Genomic DNA, 14,188 nt, shown 5'->3' with positions numbered 1-14,188 from the left:
TAACCCCAATGAGAGAGTCAAATCTGGGTTGGGTCAGGCTGCCCAGTCTTTTACCAAATGGGACTAGAACTCCAGTGGCGCTCCATTTCCTATCACTCATTGGAAAAGAACAAAAAAGAAGGAAAATGGCAGCAACATGGAAACCTATTGCCCAGGGCAAATGAACACCTGAGGAGTGTATGGAATCAAGACTGTCAGGAAGTCCCCTACAAGGACACCCAGGAAATGGAAAATCGATGAAAGTCGTGTTTCTTGCCACTTCTATTTCTGTTGCCAGTACAATGGAATGAGAATCGGACTCCTTTTCCTCTTCTTACAGAATAATGCATTCCTACCAATGCCAAACTCTTACACTGTCATTTTATAGCAATTACGAAGTTGATCCAATAAAGAAATGGAAAACCCACAGAATCAAGTTTCTTAAAGCAGTAATTTGCTAAGTGAAGTGTAACATATCCCACGGTCCAGGAAGAAATTACTGGAGCTTCTATTTCTATTGACATTGTAGTGAAGTCTGCTTTCTTTTTTAGTGTCTAGCTAAGAGCTAAAATAAAAACAAGGCCAGGTAGCCTCCATCAGTGCAGAGAGAGACTGTGAAACTTTCTGGAGGAAGGCTGAGAGCGCAGCAATGATTGGGATGTGGTAACGGCCACAGTAGTGCACAAGGCAGGGCTACGGTAGCAAGTAGACCAAACACGTAATGGCTCAACAGGGTAGAGTGTGAATTCTTGCTAAGGGACCCATCTTCGTGATCGGATCAGCAGGATTTCCTAGTCACTCAAGTGAATGAGGCCCTGCCAATTAAATGGAACCAGAAGTAAGGGGCATGGAGAATCACTCCTAGCAAGTGTTTATTTTTAGGGGGTGGGGAGGACAGGGCACAGACTGAAAGTGGCACACATCATTGAAACTCACCTTTCATTAGAAGGAATCGGCCTCATCGTCACCCAAACCACAGTGGAAGCCAGGAAATGTAGCCTGGTTATGGGCTCAAGAAGAAGAAAATAGGTCGTGATGTGTAACCAGCAGTGGCTGCCACAGGGGCCCTCATCCATTCAGTGGGTTGCCATGCCTCACAGCTTACATGTCGCCCCTGTATACACTTAACCATCTTAGTGATCTGAGTGAAGCTTAACCTCAAAGTGAGCAGTTGATTTAAAAATATTCCTAAGAAGTCACTGATTGAAGATAATTGTAATAATTCAAGCCAGCCACAAGAAAAAGAGCTAAAGCTTCATATTTTTACCTGTCAGCCATCGTATAAAGATATAATAATATATATAAATATTATATATATATTATATAATAATATATAAAAAATAATAAATGATGAGGTTTCTTCTGGAAAGAAGTCAAATTAAGATTTTTCCCAAAATTTGTTTATTTGAAGTGTGGATTTGTATCTACTTCTAGAATAGTGATACATATCACAATTAGCAAAACATTTCAGTAGTTATAAACAGGAAGACAAGTTTCTAGAATTTTAAAGGTTTATCTTACTTATTTGAAAGGCAGAGCAACAAAGAGGGAGAGACAGACAGAAAATATCTTTAATCCATTGTTCACTCCCCCAAATGACCAAGCTGAAGCTGGGTCAAGCCCAAGCCCGGAGCCAGGAAATCAATCCTAGTTTCCTGTAAGTACTTGGGTCATCTGCTGCTGCCTTCCCAGGCGTGTTATCAGAGAGCTAGCTCAGAATCGCAGTAGCTGGGACTTGAACAAGCACTCTGATATGGGATGCCGATGTTGTAAGTGGCCATTTAACCCACTGAGCCACAACACTGGCCCCAAGTTTCTATAATATTATGAGCAGTATAAAGTCATTCTATAGCCAATCTGTTATTTTGAAAAACCTTATTCACCTGATCATAGATGGGTACTAGCCTCTTTGGGTATTTGTATGTGTTTTTTGTATTTTATTGTCAATCAGGTTCTCCTTTATTCTCCCCCTCATATTAAAAATTGCAAAGAAATGTATATAAAACAATATGGCAACAAATAAAAGTATATTCCTCTGCTTACATAGAAAAAAATGCTAGTTCTAGGAAATAATGAAATGTAGCATTAGGGATTGACATATTTACATACTTGCTAAATCCTGTTTCAATAGTTAAAAATGATGCATGTGCAAATGTACATGCAACACTATATATATACTGAAGAACATATATTCTCAAAAGCCATTCACTAATATTCATTGAATTTCTACTCCTTACCTTAATAGTTTCTGTAGACAGTGTCCATCTATGGGGAAAACAATGTGGCATATACATAGAACAGAATATGATTCAGCCTTAAAAAGGAAGGGAATTTTGACACATGTCACAATATGGCTGAACTTCTCGGACATTATGTTAGGTAAAATAAGCCAATAAGAAAAAGACAAATACCAGGATTCCACTTATGTGAGTTCCTAGAGTGGTCCGGTGCATAGAGACAAAGCTAAAAGGGTGGTTTCCAGAGGCAGAGGGTAAGGGGAAACAGGGAGTTGTTCAAGGGATGTAGTTTCAGTTCTGCAAGATGAGAAGAATTCTGAAGGTTGATTGTACAATGTGAATGTAGTTAACACTAAGATGTACATTTAAATATTAATATAATTGTGCCATAGGTGTTGTGTTAAAAACTTTTAAATATAGAGGAATCTCTATTTTACAGTGACATGTACAGCAACCATGAAAATATCACTAAGAATTTGCTAGGTTTTATTTTTTGCTTTTGTTTTTAGAGATAGACAAGGGGTTCCCATCTGCTGCTTCACTCTCCAAATGCCTACAATGGTCAGGGCTAGGCCAGGCCAAAGCTGGGAGCCAGGAACTCGGTTCAGGTCTACCTCGTGGGTGGCAGGGAACCTACTGCTTGAGCCATCACCTAATACTTCCCAGGATCTGCGTGATCAGGAGGCTGAAATTGGGAGACAAATCAGTATTCAAACCTGTGTACTCTGATCTGGGACGTGTCTTAACTGTTAGGCCAAGTGTCTACCTTGGGTTTATTTATCTTTAAAATTGTTATTATTTTATTTGAAAAACAGAAATATGCAGAAAGATCTTCCATTTACAGTTTTACTCCTCAAATGGCACAAGTGTTGGGGCTGGGTCGGGCTGAAGCTGGGAGCCAGGAACTCCATCAAGATCCCCCACCTGGGTGACAGTATGAACTCAAGGACTTGAGCCGTCCTCTGCTGCTTCCCAGGCACATTAGCTGGGAGCCAGATGGAAAGCAGAGTAGCCAGGACTCAAACTGGAACTGTGATATGGGATGCAGGTTACCCAAGAAGTGGCTTAATCCACTGTTGTTAGGTATGGAATAGCTCGGGGTTCTAGTCTCTCATACTCTCAGAAAGGAGAGACAGAAAAAGGCGACGGAGACTGACCTCAACAGAGACAGGCTGCTTTATTGGAAGCAAAGAGGTTGGCAACAGTCTATTCTTGTGAAGAGATTGTGCGCCAGGTATGATTGGGACTCAGGTTTTATCCGGTTAGGAGGGAGTTTGGGGGAGCAGGGTGTAGAAGGCATCTGGTAGGAGAGTAGGGGGCTCTTTGAAGTCTCCAGGAACTTCCCCTTTATCTGTTTACAGCTGCCCTGTGCAGTTTGTTTTTCCATTTGCATTGGGAGGAGTTGAGAAGGGCCTGGCTAGGCACTGAGGGTCTCGACAAAAGAAACAGGGAGGGGGGAGAAAGGAGGGAAAAGGTAAAACAAGTTTTCTAACTGTACCACAACATCTACCCTAAATAACTGCCCTTTGAAAGAAATTCAAATGATGGTGAGAACATTTGGAAAATATATTTAAAATTATTTCCATCACGGTGTGTGGTATTACAAATAATCTTATGAACGGAGTCCCACACTTAAGCCTACAAGTTCCAGTTATCACATTTGCACAATGAAGAATAATAACTGATTCACAGGGTGGTTGTGATGTCTCAATGAACATTTAGGGTCCTGGGATACTGCCAGCAGGAAGCCCATCACATGACAGCACAGTCATCTAGGATACTGACACATTGGAAAAAGTATAGCATAAGGTATCAAAGCCAACAATAGAGGCATGTGGCAGGTAGTATGGCCACACAGAGAAGGAAATTCACATGTCCTGAGGAATTCTGGGTATTTTTCAAGGAAATTATCGTGAACAAGTGTGAAAAGGAACTCAGCAGGCAGAAAGAGCCTTTAAGTTCAGCAAATAGGGCAACACGGAAAAGTACAACTGCCTGGTTTTTTAAGGATGAGAATATGTCTCTTACTCTAAAGCTATGTCAGATGTTAAGGTCTGGAAACTAAAATTGAAGAATCTGAAGTCAAGATGTGTAGGGTATATATTCTATGCTAGGGAATTTGCAATTTTAAAACCATAAGGATTTGCTATGAAGAGTTTTTGAATAAGGAAAAAAAACAGTGAGAATTGTGTTTTAGAAGTTTTGGAGGCAGAAAACCAGAATGGCTTGCTTGAAGATAATACCAGTAGTCCAGGCAGGAAATGGTGGAGATCTGAACATTCAATGGCCATCGGAATATAAAGGAGAGTGGTTAGAAAGTAAAGCCATCAGGACCTACCAGCTGATTAGGAATAGATGAGAGATGAGAAAACCATCAGGAATGACATTGACTGTACAAATGGCAATGGTGAGAAGAAAATACTAAAGGAGCACATTTAAGAGAAGATTCTGGACATGTCCAACTATAGATAGATGCAGCAGGCCTGGATTTCCAAAACCAGTAAAGGTTGAAGACTTGGAATTTATTGACTACAACTCTGAAGAATTTGAGGAGTCTGCTTGAAGGAAATGCTGCATATCAGAGAAAATTGACAGTTATACATAGGTTCTAACCATGAAAATATTGAGGTCATGCATGCCTTGGGCATAGGGCGCTTAAAGAATTACCTCTCCTCAGTACCAGGAGAAGTAGTATCGTCCTTGCCACCCAAGTCCTGTGAGCTGAAGCTGTGGTTGAAGTCGGTGCTCCTCCACTTGAACTTCAAATGCAGATGAGTCTCCATTCTATGCCATCTACATCCTGCATTGGCTTCTTGCAAGACAGTGCTACACAGACTGATGCTACTTGAAGCAACACTCCCTGAGAGCAGGAAGGATAGCAGTGAAGAGGTCAAGAGTTATCCTCAAAAACTATACAAGGAAGATCTGCCATCTCCACTGGCTAGGGAGATACATGGAATTTTTTAAAGCCCAGGGGAGTGGATGAGGCCAACCAGAAGGCAAGGGGCAAAGCAGAAGTCACAAATGGCAGCCTGTTTTTGGTTGGATCATCAAATAAGTTTTCTTTGGCCAGTACAACGTTTTGAAAAATTATTTTATCTGTCAACATTTAAAAATTGGGAGATTCCACTGGCAAAAAATCAAATTGAGGTTTCTCTTGAAAAATTAGAGATTGCAACACTTGGCTCATGTTGACACTCAATGATAATTGGAGCTGAGAAGCTGAGGCTGGCTTAAGAATGACCATGTACCCTTCGGTTTGTCCCCACTCTCATTGTCTATCCTAATTTGTTTTATCTGCCTGCTCCTTGTAAGCACCTACCTTTGAGACCCTCTGGGTAGAATCAGAAGAGAAGTCTAAGAAGAGAAAGTATAACAGCCAGCATCTCTTCTCCACCAAAAATAAGCTCTTCGAGATCAGAACCCAGGCTTTTTTTTTTTTTTTTCATCTTTTCATTCCCACAGTACTGTGCCCTGAGCTCTGCACATAATAGGTATCCACTAAGCATTTTCTGAGGTTTTTTTTTGTTTGACTTGCTTTGGTTTGGAATAAGTCAGGGTTTGTATATAACAACTTCTTAAAATCTGAATTTGATCCAAATTTACCCAAAGGCACATTCTCAGTTCGTTCTCCCCTTCCCTGTCATTACCCTAAACATCTGCTCTGATTGGAGTCATGAAACAGTAACAGCCTATTGCACATCAGATTCACTTAAAATTGGAGGGAACTATGGAAGCTTTATTACCTCCTGCGAGTGAAAAATGTTCGCACATCCAGAGTCAAGTAATGTGGTGAGTTCTGTGTCATACAAAGAATATAATGAAACCTCAAACACACGAAGAGAAATTTCCTTTCCAGCTGATTGGGCTCCTCTTTAATATTCCCTACCATTCTCCACTTAGAGGACTGGAGATCATACATCTTGGTGATTAGTACAGTGAGAAATTTCCATTCTCAAAGAAGAAAAAATTCACCCTTATAATTTGAATGTATCAGAATATGACAAAGTTTCACTGGCTTTTGACAATAAGTTCTTGTAGTGATTTGGAAATATAGAAACATTTTATTAAGATCATAGAAATATCAGAGTCACGTAGCCACATAACCTCAATTCCAGGGTGTTGGCATATTTTAACCTTTTCACCTTTTTCCTGATGACTGAAGAAAGCAAGAAATGAAGCTCATTACAAATAAGTTAAGATACTATTTGGGTTTGAGTTTTGGCTCTGCTCACAATTCTGGCTTCCTGCTAATATGCACCCAGGGAGGCAGTGATGATGGCTCAAGTCCCTGGGTCCCTGCCACCCATGTGAAAGACCTGGATTGAACTCTTGACTCCTGGCTTGGCCCAATCTCGACTATTGTGAGCACTTGGGGAATGAACCAAAATGGGAGCTCGCTCTTGCTTGCTCTCGCACTTTCTCCCCATTGCAAATAAAATTTAAAATTTTTAACAGGAAAATTTAAAAAAGGATGGTCTAAGGTTTCCTGCAATTTTCAATAACTTCTCTGAACCAAAGGTGTCACAAATTTTACGTCGTCATATTAGCTTACTTATCACACAAAGGTCTGGCTGGCTGGCTGCTGGCCCTTCACCTTTCCAAATGGGGCTGAGAAAGTAAATAAATTGATTAAATTCCAACAGAGACTTTAAGAAATCCTTTTTAATGATTAAGGAGACCATACATTTGAGATTCAAGTCAATTTCCCCAAAATTTCAAATTTCATCAATGAAAGAATCAGAAATGTTAACCTTACCAAAGAAATGAGAGTTTTGAAATATCTTTTTCGAAAGTAAGAGAGGAAAAAGAGAACAAATTTTAATGAGCTTCCCTGTTCACCTTGATTAAATCAGAACTTTAGAGAAAATAACCTAACAGAACTTCAGAAATGTGAAGTTCAAGTTCAACTAATGAAGGAACAAAGACTTTAATTTTAGCTGAATGGTCCTCCCATTTCTGTGTCAGTTTTGCACTCTATTAGATCCTTGGGAACAAAAGACTCAGACCCTCCCACTGGGAATCTTAAGCTGGAGTCCTGGGCACTATTGTTGATTTTATCCTAAAGGGCTTGGGAACACATTTTATAAACATGAAAATAAAAGGCAAATAAGTGTGAGAAACATCCAGTGAAGGTTGATGGAAATAGTTCACATGCTGTCAAAGCCCCAATGGATTTCTTTTAAAGTGCTGTAGGTACATGCATTGCTGGTGAGTGTGTTTAGTCAGATAGAGGTCTGAAAGTGATATGAATTTGTCCCATTTCCTACATGTGAAAATAATCACACTTTCTCATGGAAGAATCTCCCAATGAGTTGCCAACCACCAGGCTCATCCTCTCATACAACCAAATACCTTATTTTCTGCCTGGATTCAAGGATGCTTTCTTTGGACAAATAAACATTGGCTTTATATATGGAAACTCTTCTTCCTTGGATTACCCAGGGCTAGTGAAACACTGGAATTCCATGGCACCTGCAAAGCATTTCTCTTCTTCAGACTGAATTTAGCACAGCTAAGTCTGGAATCAGAACCAGAAAGCTAGCAACCTACCTGCCAAATGAAAGCCATTTCAGGATGCCTTCAACGTTTTCCTTTTCAACAACAACAACAACAAAATGAAATAATGAACTACATGACAATACCGCAATGGATTTTGCACATGCTAAAAACTTTAAAAGAGGACATTATTTCTTGGCCTTCCAATATGTGTGAAGCACATTTTGTCCTGGAACAAACAACTTGAAAGTGTATTATGTTCACAAACAGCATCTGAATGGAAGAGTTGCTTTTGAGTCTGGGAAAGAAAACTTCATCCATTGACAGAAGGCTGCCAACAATGGATATGAAAAATCCCAAACCTCCTTCGTTGTAGGTCAAGGAATAAAAGTAGTTTGCCACAAATCCTACCCCTCAATCAATAAATGAAAATCTCCAGGATTTAGTACATAGACCTTTCCAACTAACCACATGCATGATAGCCTGAGAAAGCCATGACTTTTCAGCATGGGATCTCTGATATGTAAGAGAAGGTTTTCCTGGGATCTCAGAGCTGTTCCAAAAATGGTGTTTATGACAAACTAAAATTCTACCATGAAATATAAAGTTGACTGTAAGCTATCTATTCAGTCAGCAAGTGTTTGGTAGCTATGAATCAGCTGGGAAAGACATAACCAATAAAAATGAATATCTATTTCATTGCCTATTCTGTGCATTTTTATTGAGAACCTACTATGTGCTCAGTGATGTGCTAGGAGCTGGCATGTGAGCAAGATGGACATGGTGCTGTCCCTGTGGACAGTGAAAAGGGTCTGACGTTCTACTGAGCTTGCCAAGCTCAGTGACAGTGACAGCTCAGACGGAAAGAGGTTCTGTCCTCACTGGTGTCAGAATCAGAAAACTCCTTAACTCCAATTAGAGCTCAAGGGCGATATATTCATGGGCTTGCAAAAGAAAGCAAATACACTGAAATCATTTTGTTGGTAAAAGAAATTTGTAGTTTTTTTTAAAGATTTATTTATTTGAAAGTTATAGAGGAGAGACAGAGGAAGAGTGATCTTCCATCTACTGATTCATTCCCCAGACAGCTGCAGCAACCAAGACCGGGCCAGGCTGAAGCCAGGAGCTTCTTCCAGGTCTCTCCCATGGGTGCAGGGGTCCAAACACCTGGGCCATCTTCCACTGCTTTCTCAGGTCATTAGCAGGGAGGTAGACCAGAAGTGGAGCAGCCAGGACAGGAATGGCCGCCTACACGGGATGCCAACATTAGAGGCAGTGGCTTTACCCATTATGCCACAATTCCAGTCCCAGGGGAATTTGTGTGACTAATTTGTTTTTTGTTTCCATTGTTATCATTGTTCTCCTTCTACCTTTCTTGTAGATCAAATTATGGGTGTTTCACAGTTGGGTTCATGTTACCAATCACAGAAGACTAACTCCTACCTAGAGCCTTTGGCACCAGGCTGATCCAAAGATCAACATCATCATTATCAAGGAGTCAGCAAGGCCTATCTCATCATTTCTATGCATTATATCCATAGAATATGTGTTTGTATCACTCAAATGGCACCAGGGTCTTGGGCAGAGTACATTTCTGCATATGTTGAAAAGCTAGTAGATTATGTATTTTAGAAATCATAGGCTGGCAAAAGCAGCTGGGCTGGGGCTGTATGAAAGTACAATAAACTTCCAATAAAACCTGTGAGTGGCTGCAGGCATTGTGGTGCAGTGGTTAGGCAGCCACTTGGGGTGCCCACATCCCATATCGGAGTGACTGGGTTTGAGTGCCGGCTACTCTGTTTCTGATGCAGCCTCCTCCTAATGCACCCTAGGGGGCAATGGGTGATGGCTCAAATACTTGGGTTCCTGCGACCCACATGGGAGACCTGATGGAGTTCCTGGCTCCTGACTTTGGCCTCAGCTAGCCCTGGATGTTGAGGGCATTTGAGGAGTGAACCAACAGATAGAAGATTCTCTGTGTATGTGTGTGTGTGTGTGTGTGTCTGTCTCTGCCTTTCAGAGAAATAAATCTTAAAAAAAAACTGAGCAAACTCTCATCTGTGAACAGATGGGAGGCATTATGTAATACAGGTCATTGCTACAGCAACCTCTAACCCCCCTGGCTGCTGCTGCTGGGCCAACGTTGAGTACAAAGGGCCCCTGTGAGTTTTCCTTCTCTGTCAGCATTCAGAAAAAATTGTTTAAATCTTTTTTAAATAAGCTTTTAAAATAGACAGCCTTTGACTCACACCCATGCAAATAATGCACAAAATACCCCAAACCTTTGACCCAGGACACAAGGTCTCACTGGTTGCATTTGTTTGTTCTTTGGGAACATTTCCATGAATACACTTTGCTGCTTGCCAGGAGTTTGTCTCTGACAAGTACTAGATTGGTAATGTTTGAGGTAGGCCCCTCAGTGTAGCTTTGGGGAGTAATTTCAGAAGTGGTCAGTTACACAAAATACAAAACAGAATGAGAGTATTGGAATTTTTAAAAGGTTGTACTCATCAGATTGTGTGAATATTACAAAATTAACATTTAGAAATCCCCATTTTAAAGATTATAAATATAGGGATGGGTATTGTATTAATTTTTCAGAGTTTCAGAGTGGCATTAGGATTTCCTCTCTCCATCTACTGATTAATCCTTAATTGCTATTCTGGAAAGATTGTCTTCCCTGGATGGAAATTATGTTTCTTAAGGCATTCACACTTAAGGCACTTAAATCTGGGGGAAGGTGGAGGAGAGAGAAGAGGAGAAAACACTTCTACCAACATTTGATTGAAGAACTATCACAGAGGGGCTGGTGGTGTGGTACAGCAGGTTAAGTACCATCTGTGATGCTGGCATCCCCTGCGAGCATCAGCTCACCAGTTCTAGTCCCTGCTGCTCCACTTCCAGTCCAGCTGTCTGCTAATGTGCCTGGGAAAAGCAGCAGAAGGCGGCTCAAGTGGTCTCTGCCACCAGCATGGAGTTTCGGGCTTCTGGCATCGGCCGGGCCCAGCCCAGGTTATTGCAGCCATCTGGAGAGTGATCTAGCCTATGAAAGATCTCTTTCTCTGTCTTTCCTTCTCTCTCTTCAACTCTGCCTTTCAAATAAATACATAAATCTTTTTTTTTTTTTTTTTGACAGGCAGAGTGGACAGTGAAAGAGAGACAGAGAAAGGTCTTCCTTTGCCGTTGGTTCACCCTCCAATGGCCGCCACAGCCGGCGCGCCACGCTGATCCGATGGCAGGAGCCAGGTGCTTCTCCTGGTCTCCCATGGGGTGCAGAGCCCAAGGACTTGGGCCATCCTCCACTGCACTCCCGGGCCACAGCAGAGAGCTGGCCTGGAAGAGGGGCAACCGGGACAGAATCCGGTGCCCCGACTGGGACTAGAACCCGGTGTGCCGGCGCCACAGACAGAGGATTAGCCTATTGAGCCACGGCGCTGGCAATACATAAATCTTAAAAGGTGGGAGAGGAGGAAGAAAAGAGGAGAAAAGAAAAACTATGGAAGAGAACTTAGGCAAGTGTGTCTGAGAGATGGAACATTGCGCAAGCTTCCGAGTCAGTTCCAGCTGGACTCATCCCCTCACTGGTTTGGCTGTGTGATCTAGGATGTGTTCTTTGTTACCTTGATCACTCAATTTCTTCATCTGAAAAACGGAGGCAAACATGGTATCTCCCTCCTAAAATTGTCCCAAACTTTAAATGAATGATGTAGATGGATACTCTTCAATTTACAATGGGGTTATGTTTCGATAAATCCACCTCAAGTTGAAAATACGGTGTTGAACATGCATTTAACACACCTAAACTATAGCAACACAGTACCTTGTCAAATCTGTTGCTTCTCCTCATGGCCCTGGCATTGACTGTAACTGCCAGAGTAATGACAGAGGACTATACTGCAAGTGACTAGCTTAGGGAAAGGTCAGAATTCAGTGTCTACTGAATATGTATTGTATGTGGACAATTGCAAAGCTGAAAAATCATTAAATCATTGAAATAGTGGGGCCATTTTTAGAAGACATTTAGTACTCAAGAAATATAAATATTAAAATATAAATTTATATAAATTTAAATATATAAATATTAAAAATATTTTTTTGTTGGATTTCAGAACACAATTTTAAAAAAAAGCTTAAGGGACTAGCACCATGGCTCACTTGGTTAATCCTCCACCTGCGGTGCCGGCATCCCATATGGGCGCCATTTCTAGTCCCAGCTGCTCCTCTTCCAGTCCAGCTCTCTGCTGTGGCCCAGGAAGGCAGTGGAGGATGGCCAGGTGTTTGGGCCCCTGCACCTGCATGGGAGACCAGAAAGAAGCTCCTGGCTTCGGATCAGCATAGCTCCGGCTGTAGCAGCCATTTGTGGGGTGAACCAACGGCAGAAGGAAGACCTTTCTCTGTCTCTCTCTCTCTCTCTGTGTCAAATAAACAAAAAAAAGCTTAAAACCCATTACTTTTCAGCTATCAGAATTGTGGGTCCCAGCCATGTGACTGACTCACATGTGCCGTGAGTCAGTTCTTAGTTTCTTTCATTAGAATATGGATCATTTATCACCCGTGTACAGTTAGCTCTTAGACTCTCTTAGCCTCCCAATGCCAATGAACCAGTAAAAGAAAACCATCCCCAGAGAAAAGTGTGTTTAGCCTTCCAGTATGGATCGCTAGGTTTCAGATGTGATTACTCCCAGATTAGGGGATGTAGGATTTTGTAGGTGGAAATTAGCACTTGGTGTTTTCATGCATAGAATATCTTATTTAAAATCGTTAATTATACATATAAATTTGTAGAAAAGAATATGATCAACACTGGTATACCCTCTTCACCCAGCTTAAAAAGGTAAAGCATTGTGAGTACTCAGTGCTGCCATGTTGAACAATTGTAGAAGCTTCTGTTCTTCTTTGAGCAGAGAGTGATTCGTCAGCTGAAGGATACCACATGGTTTTCTGTGTGACTCCTGAGACTCAGCTTTGTACACTTGAGCCCGGACACAATCGAATAGCTCCAATAAACATTTCCTTCTATCAGGTGCCACCACTCCGAATTTGGTATTACTCTCAACCTCATTTTTTATTATATATATATTATATATATATATAAATTTGCATTTATTTCCTCTATTGTGAGCTTATATAAACACTTTTTTTTTTGAGAGGTAGTTGGAGAGAGTTCCCACCACTTGTTCATTCCCCAGATTTCCACAACAGCCCCAGGCTAGGTACCAAAGCCAGAGCTGGGAACTCAATCCAGGTCTCCCATGTGGGTAGCAGGGACCCAATCACTTGAGCCATCAGTGCTGCCTCCCAGGGGCTGCATCAGCAGGAAGTTGGAGTGAGGATCAAGCCAGGTGTTGAACTCGGGCACTTCAATATAGGACACGAGCATCTTAACCCCTGCGCCAAATGCCCACCTCGACAGCATCATCCTTTATGGTTTCTGCACTTTCCTTCTTATGAACTCAACATTATGCCTGCAAGAAATATTCTTATTGATGTCAGTAACTCTAGTTCATTTATTTTAACTGCTTAAAAGCATTGCATTTCATTATATAGATAAACCAGTTTATCCGTTCTTTTAGATGAAGAGTTTTTTTTTGGTTTTGGTTTGGTTTGGTTTGGTTTGGTTTGGTTTGGTTTTTTGCCTTCTCTCTTTTTTGGATGACAGCATTGGAAGTCTTCAGTACGTGTTATGTTTTGTATTCAGCATGTTAGCATTATCTATCCTATGCTCCTTCTTGTGTGCTTTCTGCAAATCATTATCTAAAAACCCAAAAATTATACAAATGTTTATCAGTCTCCTTCACAGCAAGAGACCGCATGCAATTTAGATTTGGTCAATCAAATGAAATCATGGAAGTTTTTCATCAGAGAAGTAAGATAGATATTGCACTCCCACTTTTTCTGATGCTGCTATTGCTAAGCCTGCGTAGTCGCAGAATTCTGGATCTTTCTATTCAATGACAGCAGAAGCACCAGTGTCCACTCACTTGTGAGGTTTGAGAAGCAAGGCACAGTAAATCCATTTTGTCATTGTGAGTCATTGCAGATCTACTGTGGATCTAGAACTGGCAAGCAGCAGCAGCAGCAGCAACAGCTTCCTAATTTTGCAACAGTTTTGTGACTGGCAGCCCCCTGCTCAAGGTACAAGCTGGTTTAGTTCTGTATTAGTTTCTCATTATGATAATGAAATACTGGTCACGAGCTACGTATGAAGTATGCAGTTTGGTAAGTTCAAAACCCAGATTGGACAGCCTCTTTGGCTTGGCCTCCGGTGAGTCCAGTCGATGGTGGCGCATCATGCTGTGAGTGAGTTTAGAAGCAAATAGCCACATCTCAAACCAGAGTAGAAAGAAAGGAAAGGTGGGACCCAACTCATGCTTTTATAACAACTCTTGACAACTACAAGGAGTCCTGGGGAGAACAACCTTCTGAAGTCATGTTCCCAGTGAATTATTTTATTTTAATTTTTTTGACAGGCA

This window comes from Oryctolagus cuniculus, chromosome 8, assembly GCF_964237555.1.
Source record: "Oryctolagus cuniculus chromosome 8, mOryCun1.1, whole genome shotgun sequence".
NCBI lineage: Eukaryota > Metazoa > Chordata > Mammalia > Lagomorpha > Leporidae > Oryctolagus > Oryctolagus cuniculus.
The sequence above is the reverse complement of the archived record's forward strand: the minus strand, read 5'-3'. Positions refer to the sequence as shown.